General features: G+C 38.9%; 1 protein-coding gene across 4 annotated transcripts in view; it reads left to right on the forward strand.

Annotated features, from left to right (window-relative positions):
* Positions 1 to 256: 256 nt before the first annotated feature.
* EYA3 (EYA transcriptional coactivator and phosphatase 3) overlaps positions 257 to 14,756 on the forward strand; it is a 121,260-nt gene continuing 106,760 nt past the window's right edge. Inside the window, exon 1 of one of the 4 annotated variants that reach the window (XM_074217959.1) lies at positions 257 to 412. The gene's annotated coding sequence lies outside the window, so the exon portion shown is untranslated. Of the gene's footprint in view, positions 413 to 5,939; positions 6,009 to 14,756 lie in introns of those variants that run through there. The other 3 variants (XM_074217953.1, XM_074217951.1, XM_074217955.1) reach the window with 3 other exon arrangements.

Here is a 14,756-nt window from a genome sequence, read left to right on the forward strand (position 1 = left end):
GCCGAGGCCACGCACGTGCGTGGGGGTGCGGGAGGGGGAGGGGAGCGCTTTATTTCCTCCAGCGACCCGCGGCGCAGGCGGGGAGGGGCGGCTGGTGCTGCGGCCGGCGCCAACCTGGGAGGGGGCGGGGGGAGTCACTGGCGCAAGCGGCCCCGTACCTCCAAGCCGGACGCGTGCGCAGAGAGAGCGCAGCCCCGGAAGGAAGCGATGGGCACGCCGTCCTTCACTTCCGGCGCCAGGGGATGCGCATCCGGGTCGCATTGCCGCGGCTGCCGCCGTCTCCGCCGCCGCTGCCTCCGCCGCCGCCGTCTCTCCTTCCGCCGCCGCCGCCGCCGCCTCCTCCTCCAGCTCGGGCTGCCGCGGGGCCGGAGGGTCCCCATGCCCCTGCCCCGTCGGGGGCCGCCGCCGCCCGGTGAGTGCCCGCTCCTGCCCCGGCGCCGGCGAGCCGAGGTCGCTGTGGACACTCGGGTCCGGGGCGCTCGGCTGCTTCGGCGCCTGCTCGGCCGGGCCCCGGGCTGGGCAGGGTCGTGGCAGAGCCCCGAGGTGTCAGCGCCGGGCCCCGGCCGAGGTTGGGGGCGGGGGGGAGTCTCCGGACTTGGGTTCGAGTTGTGCGTAGATCACCCAGGAGCTGTGTGACCTTGGGCTCCGTCCCGGGCCTCAGTTTTCTCCTGCACAAAGAGGGCATTCGATGGTGTTTCTCAGGTTTCTTCACCCTGGGCCTCGCAGGGCCCCCAACGTGTTAGGGCTGTTAGTGGGGGGTTGCATTCAGCAGGCGCTGGAAGGGCCGGGGAGCAATAGAATATGGCTGGCCGAGGATAATACAAACAGCAAACATTCTTGTCTTTTGGGGGTTTTTTTAGGGTTTTTTTTTTTCCCAAGGCAGTGGGATTAAGTGGCTTGCCCAAGGCCACACAGCTAGGTCATTATTAAGTGTCTGAGGCCGGATTTGAACTCAGGGACTCCTGACTCCAGGGTCGGTGCTCTATCCACTGCACCACCTAGCGCCCCTAAACATTCTTTTAACATTTTAAGGTTTGGAAAGACCTTTCAGATATAATTACATTTTCCCATTCTTAACAATCCTGGGTGCTGCTATTATTATTATTATTATTATTATTCCCATTTTTGTGGATAAGGAAATTGAGGCAGAAAGTGCTTGAGGGACTTGCCCAGGATCACACTGCAAGTGACAGATGCCCACTGCATCAAATCCAGCACTATCCATTGGGCTGCCTAGCAGAGATACTAAATTACTGTGGGTTAGCAAAGATGAAAACAGCCCTTGCCTTGAAGAAGTATCTATTCCAGGAGATTGGGAAACAAAAATAACTATGTAAACGAAGAACATATACAGTGGAAAGGGCAGGTGAAATGGGAAGGGGGCGATGAAAGAAGCGTGCAGGAAGGGAGTGAGAGAGGCACAACTAGGAAAAACTTCCTTCAGGAGATGGAAATTGTAGTTGTGGATTAAAAGGAAATATTTGGGGCTAAGTGGTGCAGTGGATAGAGCACCGACCCTGGAGGCAGGAGCACCTGAGTTCAAATCCAACCTCAGACACTTAGTAATGACCTAGCTGTGTGGCCTTGGGCAAGCCACTTAACCCCATTGCCTTGCAAAAAAAAAAGGGAAATTTTTGGATTTCATACTCCAAAGAGTTTATTGTTGTCTTAAAGGAGACTGCAAAATCTTCATCCATGAAAAAAAGGACAGGGAGAAATGAATTAGGGAGAGCACTTAACACTTGGGGCCATGAGGAAATTTTGCTGGAGTGTTCTCCAAGGAAAGCAGGGACTCAGGTAGAGATGAGGAAGGACTGACTTTGCATTGTAGCTGATCAGGGCTTAGATATTAGAGAAGACAGAGTAGTTCAATTTGGCTGGAACTCAAGAGTTGTTTGAGGCGAATTTTATACTTTTTAGAAACTTTAGTTCAGGCCCTACAAGGCTTCTAGACGTGGATTTAAAGCCATATAGTGGAACTGTCCTAGAACCTGGAGGAACAAGACTTGCCATTAGTTGTCTTGTGGACCCTTGGCCTGGAGCCCTGACCTTAGATTTGGTCTCTGACCCCCTAGGAGCAGAGTCAATAGAGAGTACCCTTCTAGTTGCAGTTATGGTGTGATCATAATTCTTGGGCATTTAATGCTGTCAGAGGAAATGTGGTATCCTGGAAAGATCAATAGACCTGGCATCAGCTGAGTCCAACTCCCACCTTTACATGGAGCCATGGACATGTCACTTAATCTTTGTGAGTTTATGTCTTAAATTCAATCAGTTCATAGGCGTTGATTAAACAATTACAATGTGCCAGCGCTATACCAAATCTTAAGGATACAGAGGAAGGCAAAACTGTATTCTGAAGGCCTTAAGGAGCTCACATTCAAATAGGGGAGACTATATGCAAAATACTACACATAGGAGATATCTACAGTGTATATGGAAGGTAATCTCAGGGAAGGTTCTATCCCGGAGGAAAGAATCAGGAAAGGCCACCTGTTGAAGGGGATCTTGGAATTGATTCTTGAAGGAAACCTTGAGAAGCCAAGGAAAGGAAAACTAGTATACTAGGCATTGGGGTAGTCAGGGTAAAAGCTCTGAGAAAGGAGGTGGGAGCAACAACCAGAGTACGTGGATTCTGTAGAATATAGGGAAAAGAGGAAAGTCTGAGAAGCCTCCAAAGGTAGTAAGGACTTTAGTTGCAGAGGATTTTATATTTGATCTTAGTGGTAATAGACAGTCCCTGGATTTTGGAAGGATGAACAATTTAAACGTGAATTTTTTGTCAGGATAGAGACAAGAAGAGAATAAAAACTCCTTGGGGGCAAATAAAAGCTTTTCTCCCCTCCCCTCTTTTGATCTCTATAACTCCACTTAGCATAGTATCCTGACATTAACAGCCAGATCTCTCTTAGTTTATCTATATAGGGAGCCCTCCGGGGAGGAAATTCCTCATCTACATGCTCTCAGCCCTATTTTTCCTACAACTTTAGTTATGAGTCACCTTAGCATATGCAAGACTTGGAATTTTTCGCTTTTGTGATGCATAAGTTTTGAGGCTAAAAATCATGGAAGAAATTTTTCTAATTTAGGATGTTATTACTGAAATTATGTAGTTTCTCCTCTCCCTTCCTCCCCCCCAGTACGTTTTCTTCTAAAGACATAATCTATTTTCTGTGCACTTTCATAATAGCCATTCAGATTTAATAATGAAGTTTACATTCCTCTTGTAGTTCTCAGCAGTTTTTTGGGTTTTCATGGTATTTAAAAATTCATATCACTTCCCTTTTTCTCCCCTCACAAATTTTTCAGTCATTGTTCAGCATTATAGAGTGTTTAGAGGAGGATGAGATTTTTCATTTTGCTAATGAGGAAATTGAGGTTTAGAGAATTTTAGTAGCTTGTTTGACATCACGTAACTAGCAGGACCAGAACTGGAACTTTGATTTCCTAATGTCCAGTCCTGTGGGGGTTTCTCTCCCACTGCAACTTTTTCCTTCTTTTCTGTATAATACTTTTAGGTGTCACAGTTTGAGAAATTTTAGAAAAAACTAAAAGGTTTCCTTCCTAAATCATTTTTTGAACATTTGGGAAAATTTTTATTTTTCTTACCTATAAAATGAGGGAATTGGAACAAATCGTCACAATGGTCCCATGTATCTCTAAAATCCTATAGTTTCTAAATATTTTATAAAGTGTTTATTTTGTTCTTTTGGCATGTCTGAAGAATTTTCATTTCCTCTCTTGTCTTCAATCACCAAACATTGTGTACCCACTGTGCACCATCTAAGAGGTGTTATATTCATGTTATGAATTAGTAGAGAGAGTTTTCTTAGCCTTTTAAGAAACCATAGGTCTGATCCAAAAACAAAAGAACCACTATTCTTTGCAAGGTGTTGGGCATAGCAAGACAAAACCAAAACCATTTCTGTCCTCTAGAGGTTGCATTTCATTGGCGGGACAATGTTCGGTGCTCATCTAAGCAAATAGAAGAGAGATACAAAGTAAATACGAGGTTATTTGAAGGGGGGCAGAGAGGCATGAACTTCTGGAGAGCTAGGAAAGACTTCAGTGTAGGAGCTCTTGAGCTGAGCTGTGGTGGAAGTGAGAGATTTTGAGAAGGAGAAATTCCAAGCAAGGGGAGTAGCTGAATTAGAGACCTAGAGGCAGGAGATGGCTCATCTTATTGAGAGAATAGTTAGTGAGTTAGTTTGGCAGATCAGAGTGAAGGGGAGCTATGTACGGTGAGTTTAGAAGGGTAGATTGTAAAAGGCTTTAGATGCTAAGCAAGGCAGTTTGTGTTTTATAATGAAAGCCATTTTGCTTTGTGCACAGAGGAATGACACAGTTAGACTAAGTACTTTAGGAACATCTCTTTGGCAGCCATGTGCAGATTGTTTGGAGTTTGGAAAGGTTTGAGGCCTGAAGACCAGTTGGGAGTCTGATGCTGATTGAGTTATGGCAATACTGTGTGGTGGGCAGAGCCCTTGGCCATGGAGTCGAGCCTGGGTTTGAATCTTGACTGAACCCACTATGGACAGATCATTTCATGTAACCAAAAATTCAGCTGTCAGATTGAGCCAATGACATTTCTGTAAGCAATTCCTTTAAACTGATACTTTTCTTCTTTTGGCCTTTATTGTGAAGTAGCAAGCAAGGCCACAAGCATTTATAAAGTGCTTACTGTGTGTGTGAGGCACTGTCCCAAGCCTGGTAGCATAACTTGGAGTTACACTTGGAGTTCATTCCAAACCCATGTCAAGCCTCTCCAGCTATTTATAGCAAGGACTGTTGGAGATAAGCCAGGTCAGGCTGAGAGGATGGTAACCAGAATGTATCCTCTAGGTGGTGGTCTCTTTCCCATCAGTGAATTGTCAAAATCAGCAAGCATTTATTAAGTCCTTGCTGTATTTTAGGCATTAGGTTGAGCATTGAGGATACAAAGTCACTATCTTGCTCTCAAAACTCATTTTCTGATGTAAATAGCCATGTCCTTATAAGGCATATACAGTGTAAATGGAAGGTAGAGAGGAATGATGACACTGGGAGCTGAGTGATGAAGGAAGACAGAAGTTTGGAGATGGAGGTGAGAGAGTGAGGGCAACCAGGGTGTAGCTAGATCACAGAGTGTGTAGATAGGGATAAAGTAGTAAGAGATCAGATGGTAAAAGACTCTGTCCTCTCCAGATAGAGGAGTTTATATTTGATCTTAGAAGTTATAGGAGACAGGTCAGAACTGCACTGTACTTTAGCAAAATGACTTTGTTTTGTTGTTTTATTTAGGTTTTTGGAAGGCAGTGGGGTTAAGTGGCTTGCCCAAGGCCACACAGCTAGGTAATTATTAAGTATCTGAGGCCAGATTTGAACTCAGGTACTCCTGACTCCAGGGCCAGTGCTCTATCCACTGTGCCACCTAGCTGCCCCAGCAAAATCACTTTGGCAGCTAAGTGGAAGGTGGTTCAAAGAGGAGGGAGACCACCCAGATGGCTTTTGTAATAGTCTAAGCAAGAGTTGACAGAGCCTGTGCTAGGGTGGTGACTGAGTGGGGAGAAGTGAAAGTGGATTAAAAGTGTTATGAAGGAAGAAATGACAGGATTGAAAACAGATTTATTATGTGGGGTGATTGGGACGGCTTGAGGGTGACTGACATTATGTGCCTGGAAAAGTGGTGTTCCTTTTCCAAGTAAGAGGAAAGGGAGGAGAGATGAAGGATTGAGAGAAAGATATAAAGTTCCATTTAAGACATTTTTTTTTTTGGTCAGATGACTATGGACTATCCCATCCATTTGAAATGTCTAAAAAGCATTTGATTTGGGAATCATGTATTGTTAGTGTTGTTTTTTAATCTTTAAGATGTTTTTAGTCTTTTTCCTATTCTTCATGACACAATTTGGAGTTTTCTTGGCAAAAATACTAAAGTGCCTTGCCATTTCCTTCCCTAGGGTCTCTATCTTGCAGTTGAGGAAATTGAGGCAAACAGGTTAAGTGCCTTGTCCAGGATCACACAGCTAGTAAGTATGAGGCTGAATTTGAACTAAGGACTTCCTGGCTCCAGACCCAGAACTCTATCCATTGCCCCACCCAGCTGCTGGGAATAGATAGAGACAGAGATAAATTAACTCATGGGAATTGATAATATTAAGCAATATCAGTGTAAAGTAAGGATTCTTTTAAAAAAAAGTTTTTTTTTAAGGTTTTTGCAAGGCAAATGGGGTTAAGTGGCTTGCCCAAGGCCACACAGCTAGGTAATTATTAAGTGTCTGAAGCCAGATTTGAACTCAGATACTCCTGAAGCCAGGGTCAGTGCTCTATCCACTGTGTCACCCATCCCCCCTTTAAAAATTTTTAAATTAATTTAAGGCAGTGGGGTTAAATGACTTGCCCAAGGTCACACAACTAGGCAATTAAGTGGCTTAGGCTGGATTTGAACTCAGATCCTCCCGACTCCAGGGTCGGTGTTCTATCCACTGTGTCACCTAGCTGCCCCCAAAGTAAGAATTCTTAAAATTTTCTGTGTTATGGGATCCTTTGGCAATCTTGTAAAACCTTTAGACCCTTCTCAGAAGGATGTTTTTAAATGAATAAAATAAAATATATATAGATTTCAAAGTAAACTGATTATTGAAATGTAGTTATCAAAATTATATTTAAAAACATAAATTTCTCCATAACTTAAGAACCTCTGAATGAATAGTGGAGAGGGCCCTTTATAAACCTTGAGAAACACTCTTGGTGGGTATGAACTGAATGAAGAACCAGCAAAGGTAAACTGACATTGAGTCAGTTCAGATAGGTAAGAGGGCTTTATTTGTCCTACCTTTACTTCATTTGCCCAGTAGTTTAAAAATAGCTCCAAGACTGAATCTGGAATTTCATGACTTACTCTGTTGTTAAGCTCTAGAGCATCAGTTCTTAACTTAGATGAAAGTATTTTAAAAAATATTTTGATAAATATTTCAGTATAATTGGTTTCCTTTGTAATTCCATGTATTTTATTTTATTCATTTCCAAACATTCTAAGGAGTCCAAAGGTTTTACCAGACTGCTAAAGGAGTCCTGTGGCACAAAAGGTTAAGAAAGCCTGCAAGCTCTTGGGTCTCTCTAGGTAGATCAGGCAGAAGTTAAAAGGGGAAGCCTCCATTAGGATAGTTTTATGAAAAGCTGGAAGGAACTCTAGAACTGATTTGATAGGTAAGAAAAAGGAGGGAGGCTACTTGGTTTTCCAGTGCTACTCTGCAGCAGGAAAGAATGAAGTCCTATAGGTTTGTACCCAGGTGGAGGTTTTGACTTCAGCTTTCAAATGAAGCATCACATCTTGGTAAAACTGTGCCCCCCCCCAGATGTGAGACAGTTGAGATTTCAGCTTCTGTGATCTATGCTGTCATGAATGTGGATTATTTTCCCCCCACCCTCACACTTTTGTGTTGGGAATTTACTGATTTTTAAAAAATTACATATTTTATTTGTTTTCTAATTATATACAATAGTAATTTCTACCCATCATTTTTGGTAAGGTTTTGAATTTGACACTTTTTCTCCCACCTTCCCTTCCCTCCTCCCTTCCCCCTTCCCCCCCCCATAGAAGGCAATCTGTTAATCTTTATATGTTTCCATGCTATACATTGATCAAAATTGAATGTGTTGAGAGAAAAACATATTCTTGAGGAAAAAATAAAATATTAGAGATACCAAAATTATGTAGTACATAAGATAAGCTTTTTCTTAAAAAATTAAAGGTAATAGTCTTTGGTCTTTGTTTAAACTCCATACTTCTTTCTCTGGATACAGATGGTATTCTTCATTGCAGATCCCCTAAAATTGTCTGTGATTATTGCACTGATGGAATGAGCAAGTCCATTAGGGTTGATCATCACCCCCATGTTGCTATTAGGGTATATAAAATGTTCTTCTGGTTCTGCTCATCTCACTCAGCATCAATTCATGCAAGTCTTTCCAGGTTTCTCTGAAATCCCATCCCTCCTGGTTTCTAATAGAACAATAGTGTTCCATGACATACATATACCACAGCCATTTCCAGTGGTTTGCCACCACAAACAGGGCTGCTGTGAATATTTTTGTACAAGTGATGTTTTTAACCTTTTTCATGATCTCTTCAGGGTACAGACCCAGGAGTGGTATTGATGGATCAAAGGATATACACATTTTTATTGCCCTTTAGGCATTATTCCAAATTGCTCTCCAGACAGGTTGGATCAGTTCACAGCTCCACTAACAATGCATTAGTGTCTCAGATTTCTCACATCCCTTCCAACATCGATCATTGTCCTTTCTGGTCACATTGGCCAATCTGAGAGGTATGAGGTCACTGATTGTTTAAAATAGTATGCTCAAAGCATTCTATTTGAACAAATGAAGTACAGGGTACTTAGTATATCGAGGAAAAGTTAAACATTTAGTTATCTTGTCCTACACATCTGTATTGTATGTTAATCTCTAGACATTTTAGAGCCCATTATGACCCAGGCAGGCATTGTGCTATGTAATAATAGAGAAGCTGTATATCTTTTGTGGTAGTAACTCTGAATGAGGGCTCTTGAGTAAAATGTTGTTATCTCATAACTACTCCTGTTTGGAGAGAGCACCTTGATTCTCTGTCTGATTAGTAAAAAGACTATGAGGGAACCTAGGACAAGTAGGTGGTATAAGTGTGGATAGACTGCCAGGCCTGGAGTCAGGAAGACTCATTTTCTTGAGTTCAAATATGGCTTCAGACACTTACTAGCTTTGTCTGGGTAAGTCACTTAACCTTGTTTGCCTCAGTTTCCTCATCTGTAAAAAAGAGATAGAGAAGGAAACCTCCAGGATTTTTGTCAAGAAAATCTCCAGATGGGGTCATGTAGAGTCAGATATGGCTAAACAATAACAACTACCACCAATATCAACAGCAGAGAATCTGCATCTGAATTTCCAAAGAAAAATTGGGTCAGTAGTGTTGGTTAATCAGGAGAGAAACCAACCAGAGTAGAGTTATTAACCATATATTTATAAACCATTCTCTAGTTCCTCTTTGTTGAACCTAAAGACTTAGCATGCTGAGTGAGTAGCATTCTATGGTTCAAAATATGTAAGTAAATGAAAATAATTGATATTGGATTAGATTGCTCCTTTTTGGTCTAAATTTTTGTCTTTGACTTCCCCTGCCTGACACATTTTAATAAAAGTAGCAATTTAATTTTAATTTTATTTTTTTACTTTTTTTACTTTTTTAGATTTTTCAAGGCAATGGGGTTAAGTGGCTTGCCCAAGGCCACACAGCTAGGTAATTATTAAGTGTCTGAGGCCGGATTGGAACTCAGGTACTCCTGACTCCAAGGCCAGTGCTCTATCCACTGCACCACCTAGCCACCGCCCCAAAGTAGCAATTTTAAAAACTGCAACAGCATGCTTTCTTGATATCTTCAGTTGTGCCCTAAGAAAGAGTTTGCTTCCAGACAACCTTATTTTCACGGCTGTATATGGAATTCTCTACATCCCCCCCCCCCATTTATTCTGTACAAGTTATGTTTTAATATATTAATAATTGTATGGTCAGAATCATGGGATGGTATTGTCAGAAGGGATATTAGGATATCCAGCTTCCTGATTTAAACAAATGAAGAAACTAAAGTTCAGAAAAGGTATGTGACTTGCTGAATGTTGAACTAGGATCCTGATTTCTGTCTTCAATCTAGGTCTTTGTACTGGATCATGTTGCTTCTTCTGGGACTGTGGTTATAATGCTTACCCTCTCAGGGCCTCAGTTTCTTCCTCTATGAAATGAGGCAATTGGAAAGATCACTAAGATCATTACATATCTGTTTATTATATATAGAGGTGCTTTATCAGTAGATAGAATAGTAGTTACAAATTTTTTGTTTTATTCCTGCCTAAATATTTGAAGGCCTGCCATCTGGAAGAGAGCAAATAAACTTGTCCTCGCATTTGTAACTGGAGGGCAGTATTAGGAGAAATGAAGTTTGTGGAGTGGCAAATTTAGGTTTGCTGTGAAGAAAACCTTTCTCATAAGAGCTATTCAGAGTGCAATGGACTGTTTTGTGAGTTAGGCAGTGGTTCCCTGTCACTGGGCATCTTTATGCAATGATTAGATGACTGACCACCAATGAGTTATGTCATAGAAGAGATTCTGGTTCAGGTTTGGTGTAGATGGCTTCTCTGTTTTCTTCCAACGTTGGAGATTGTTATTCTGAAAATGCTTATAAGTTAAGAGAAATTCCCAAACATAGGCTTACCATGTGTGTGTGTGTGTGTGTGTGTGTGTGTGTGTGATGTCTTTTAAATACTTGTGAAGTCAGAATATTAACAAAAAAGGTAAAGACAATTGTATTTTAAAAATATTTGAAATAATTAATCTTCCATAAATATCTGCTTAATATGAAAAGTACATACTCAAAGATAGCATATTAGTAATCTGTTGGGAAAACTAGTGCCAAATCCAGTTGGTGATTCATTTAAAATGATATTACTGGTGTGTTTACATATGTAGACTGAAGGGATCAAACAATAAACTGTCTTGCTAGTTTGAAAGTGATAAGCCTGGTTTTGGATATAGCAGTATCTTGGCTTATTTGAAAGTAGTTTATACAGAACAGAAAACCTTGTTTCAATCTTTTTTGGGGGAGATGGGGGGATTAAGTGATTTGACACCAAGGTTACATAGTATATTAAGTGTGTGAGTCGCATTTGAACTCAGGTCCCCCTGACTTCAGGGCCAATGCCCTACCTGCCTGCCATTTTATAATGTTTGGTTGCCTTAATCCAGAATCCAACCACTAAAATCCTAATTGGAAGCAGCAATGACTTAGATCAGTTATTTTTGTGAGAATTTGAAACTAGAATTTTGAAACAATTATGCATCTTATTTTTAACAGTGATGGATTTTGAGCTTAATGATTTTTTATCTTTGAATTATGCAATGATATACAATCACAAAGTTACATGGTAATAATTAACTTGATTAATGACTCTACTAAGATTTGTATATATGATTTCCTAAACAAATGTAAATTGCATTTTCCTTTTGTGTAATCTGTGAGGTGTAGAGTAATGAGCTGCTTGGAAGCAGGGACTCATTTTCTTTCTGTATTACAATGCTTAGCACAGTGCTTGGCACACAGCAAGAGCTTAATAAGTGCATTTCTATCATTTCTATGATACAGTCCATTGAACAAATGTCTGGCCAATCTTTCAAATTGTTCTTGTGAACAATGAACAGAATGAATAAGATGACAGATTGTAAATGAGATTAACATTTGGATCTGCACTTTGAATTTGATCTCTTTTGGACTGATAAGACAGGGTGGGTTGTTTATTTTTTTTTAAACACTTCTGTATAAAAAATGACAACATTCAACTAGAGACTGCTGGTCTGAGTTTTCTCTTTTATGAGTGAGAATGTATAAACTCCTTTAATTAGGAGCCCAAGTACTGATTCTTTCCCTTCTTCCTGCCATGATCTTAAAGCTATACAGCTTTTTTGATCAGGAATCTAAGCTAAGCATTCATTTTCCCCCCATCATACTTTTTACTGAACCTGATTTGGGATAATTCACTAATCCCAGATTTCTTTTTGTGTTCCTCTGTGTGTTTTTCAGTTAATAAAATATTGAAAAAAACAAAACAAAAATTCCATTGTGGCTTTTGGAAGCATATCTTGATGTTAATGTTAAATGCTTTGAATTCTTTGTGGAAATGTCTGTAATCATATAAAGTACATGCAGTATTAATTCCTTAACCTTAAAAGTTATTTAATTTCTTTTTTCTTTGATTAGCATATACACTAAAGCAAGTTAATGAAAATGCCTTAAATTTAATGCTCTCCACATGGATTTCAAATATAATACAGAAATTATCTTCATATAATCAGATAAGATTCTTCTCATCTGGGAAATTCAGAAGCATACAGACGAGCTCTAGCCACTTATTTTGGAAGCAGTGGTATAGTAACTAGATTTAAACCCACATTTTCATTTATATCTTACAATAAATATGAAAAAAGCTTCAAAACCAATAAGTACAGTTTTTGGTTGGAATATTACTGTCTTTTTGTACAGGTTCCTATTTTTTTTCCAAATGAAAGAAATCTTTCAGGATTGAATTGGGCATAAGAAATTACAAAACTTTTTGAAACCAAATAGATTTATAAAATTTAATTTTTAAAAATCTACTAGAAGATTATTTAGTATTTGGTAAAAAGAACTTTCCTAATAGATGTTTTTGTTCTTTTTTTACTAGGTTTCATAGTTTAAGTCAGAAGTATTAACTGAATATTGCATTTTGGTAAGGTTTTCCTAATTTTCTCTCTTGAAAAAAAGATGCATCTTTCATACATTCATAAATTCAGACTTAGCTAACTGTAGAATTGCTGAAATTTAAAATGTTCTCTATTTGGATACTGTAGCTTAATCTTTAAAAATATATAGCTATTTCAAATGGGTTTGGTTTTTTGTTTTCACATTTCTTCTACATGAAGTTCTGAAGAAGGATCAGACTATTTTCAGAGCAAGTTATTCAAATGGTAAAAGTTTAGTAATGGAGCAATTTCAACAGTCAGGAATACTTATAATTTATTACTTTAAACTTCTCCATGAATGGGAATAAATTTGAAACAATGAGCTTCCATGTGGAAAAGAATTTTATTGTTTGTGTTCTATTTGTTCAAAAAAAATCAGATGAAATAATTCCTGAATTCCTTCAAACAAGAAAGATGCTTTAGCCCTGTGATGCTATTTAGCAGTTGCATAAAAATCTTAGAATTTAAAATGTTCATTTTATTTCTAGATCAAATATTATATATATATATATATATATATATATATATATATATATATGGTGCTGGTTTTCCCCTTATTAGCAAGAAGAGTTATCCAGCAGTGTTCTAGTAATCTCTTCTATTTTAATCCCTAATTTATCCTCCTTTCTAATTCAGCAGTATATAGAAAATCCCGAAATGCAAAGTACTGCTGAATTAATACTGATTTATTAAAAATTTAAATATCAACTCTATAAAACAAGATACTTATAATGATGCCAATGGAAAATAGAGATATTAAAAATTTGCCTTCCCTATTTTTTCCTTCTGACCATAGAGATGATACATGTAGGGACCCCCTAAAACTTTGTCATTACCTTGTCTCTTAGAAAGACTCTTAATTAAACAGAGTGCCTGGTAGGAATCTATTTTCTTTGGATGGTATCAAAAGAAGAATGGATATGTAAGGAAGAGGAACTACTTGACCATAAAATGAAAGAAATTGGGATTAGAAGGAATTGTTGGATCTCCTTTGATTAAAGTAAGAGCTAGAACCCCTGAAAGCAACATGTTTCACATAGGGACTAGATGGTTAAAAACTTTTCTAGTCTTTGTTTCTTTTGTTTAGGGTGTTTTGTTCATTATTGCCTCCCAGGTTTTACTATTTATCATTCTGCCTATTTATTGTCTGATTTTTGAAATCATAAGTATTTCCTGAAGGGAGTGCTCCCAGAGAACCTTGTTTTACTCATAGATGAGAATTGCTATTTCCTTTTGGTACCTGATCAGTTTCGATTTAATTTTATTGCCTAGTGGATTATAAATCTAAATAGTAAACCCTGCCCAGGTTTTTTTCTTTTTCTTTTTTCTTATTTATAGTTAGCTTCTGATTTCTTTGATTTGTTTTTGGAATTGGGTAAACTTTCCCCCAGTTTTTCTCTTGTGTTTTGTTTTAATGCAAATGTTCTCATTCAGGAACTAAGTAAGCAGAAGTCAATCATTATGACATTAGTTTTCTAAGGTAACTTTTTCTGAGGAAAATTTTTTTAAAAAGTTATAAATTTACTAGTCCAAAGTAAATGTGACCTAAGGAAGGAATACGCAGAAAAAATCATAGACTGAGAGCTAAAGAGAAATGGGGAGATAATCCAACCTAATTATCTAGTTTTATAGATCAGAACAATGGAAAAAGGGCACAGCTAGTTAGTGACCAAGCACAGATTCCATAATTTTTTCCCTGTACCAGAAACTACCCTTTGATTTCTGCTGCTATTTCCATCTCTCTTCCATAGCATGTGCTTGGAATCACCATTAGCTAAGACTTTTTTTGAAGTCTAGAATCAAGTTATAGAATTTACAGGTGATCTGATTTAATTTCTTCATTTCATAGAGGGTAATTGAGATTCAGAGAAGTTAAACATGGTAAAGAAGCTATAAATTTCTCTTATCCGTTGAACTTATATTATTAGAATCTTAGGCCATTTTAAACTAAATCAAGGCTGTGTAAATGGAGAACTTTTGAAGCATCTGGTTCCTGTTTTTGGGTTAAAAGTCAAAAGGCTGCAAAGGAGTTGTTTTTTTTTTTTTTTTTACTGGCCCTCTACTGACTCTGGAAAAGGGAGGTGAATTTATTTGTTTGTTTGTTTGTTTTCTTATTAAAGATATTATTTGAGTTTTACACCCCCCCCAATCTTACTCCCCCCCAAAGCAATCTGCCAGTCTTTACTTTGTTTCCATGTTGTACCTTGATCCAAATTGAGTGTGATGAGAGAGAAATCATATCCTTAATGAAGAGACAAGAAGTCTAAGAGGTAACAAGATCAGACAATATGTTTTTTTTTTAATTAAAGGGAATAGTCCTTGAACTTTGTTCAAACTCCACTGCTCTTTATCTGGATATAGATGCCACTCTCTCCTTTGCAGACAGCCCCAAATTGTTCTCAATTGTTGCATTGATGGCATGAGCGAGTCCTTCCAAGGTTGAACATCA

The sequence above is a fragment of the Macrotis lagotis genome, chromosome 1, assembly GCF_037893015.1.
Source record: "Macrotis lagotis isolate mMagLag1 chromosome 1, bilby.v1.9.chrom.fasta, whole genome shotgun sequence".
NCBI classification, from domain to species: Eukaryota; Metazoa; Chordata; class Mammalia; order Peramelemorphia; family Peramelidae; genus Macrotis; species Macrotis lagotis.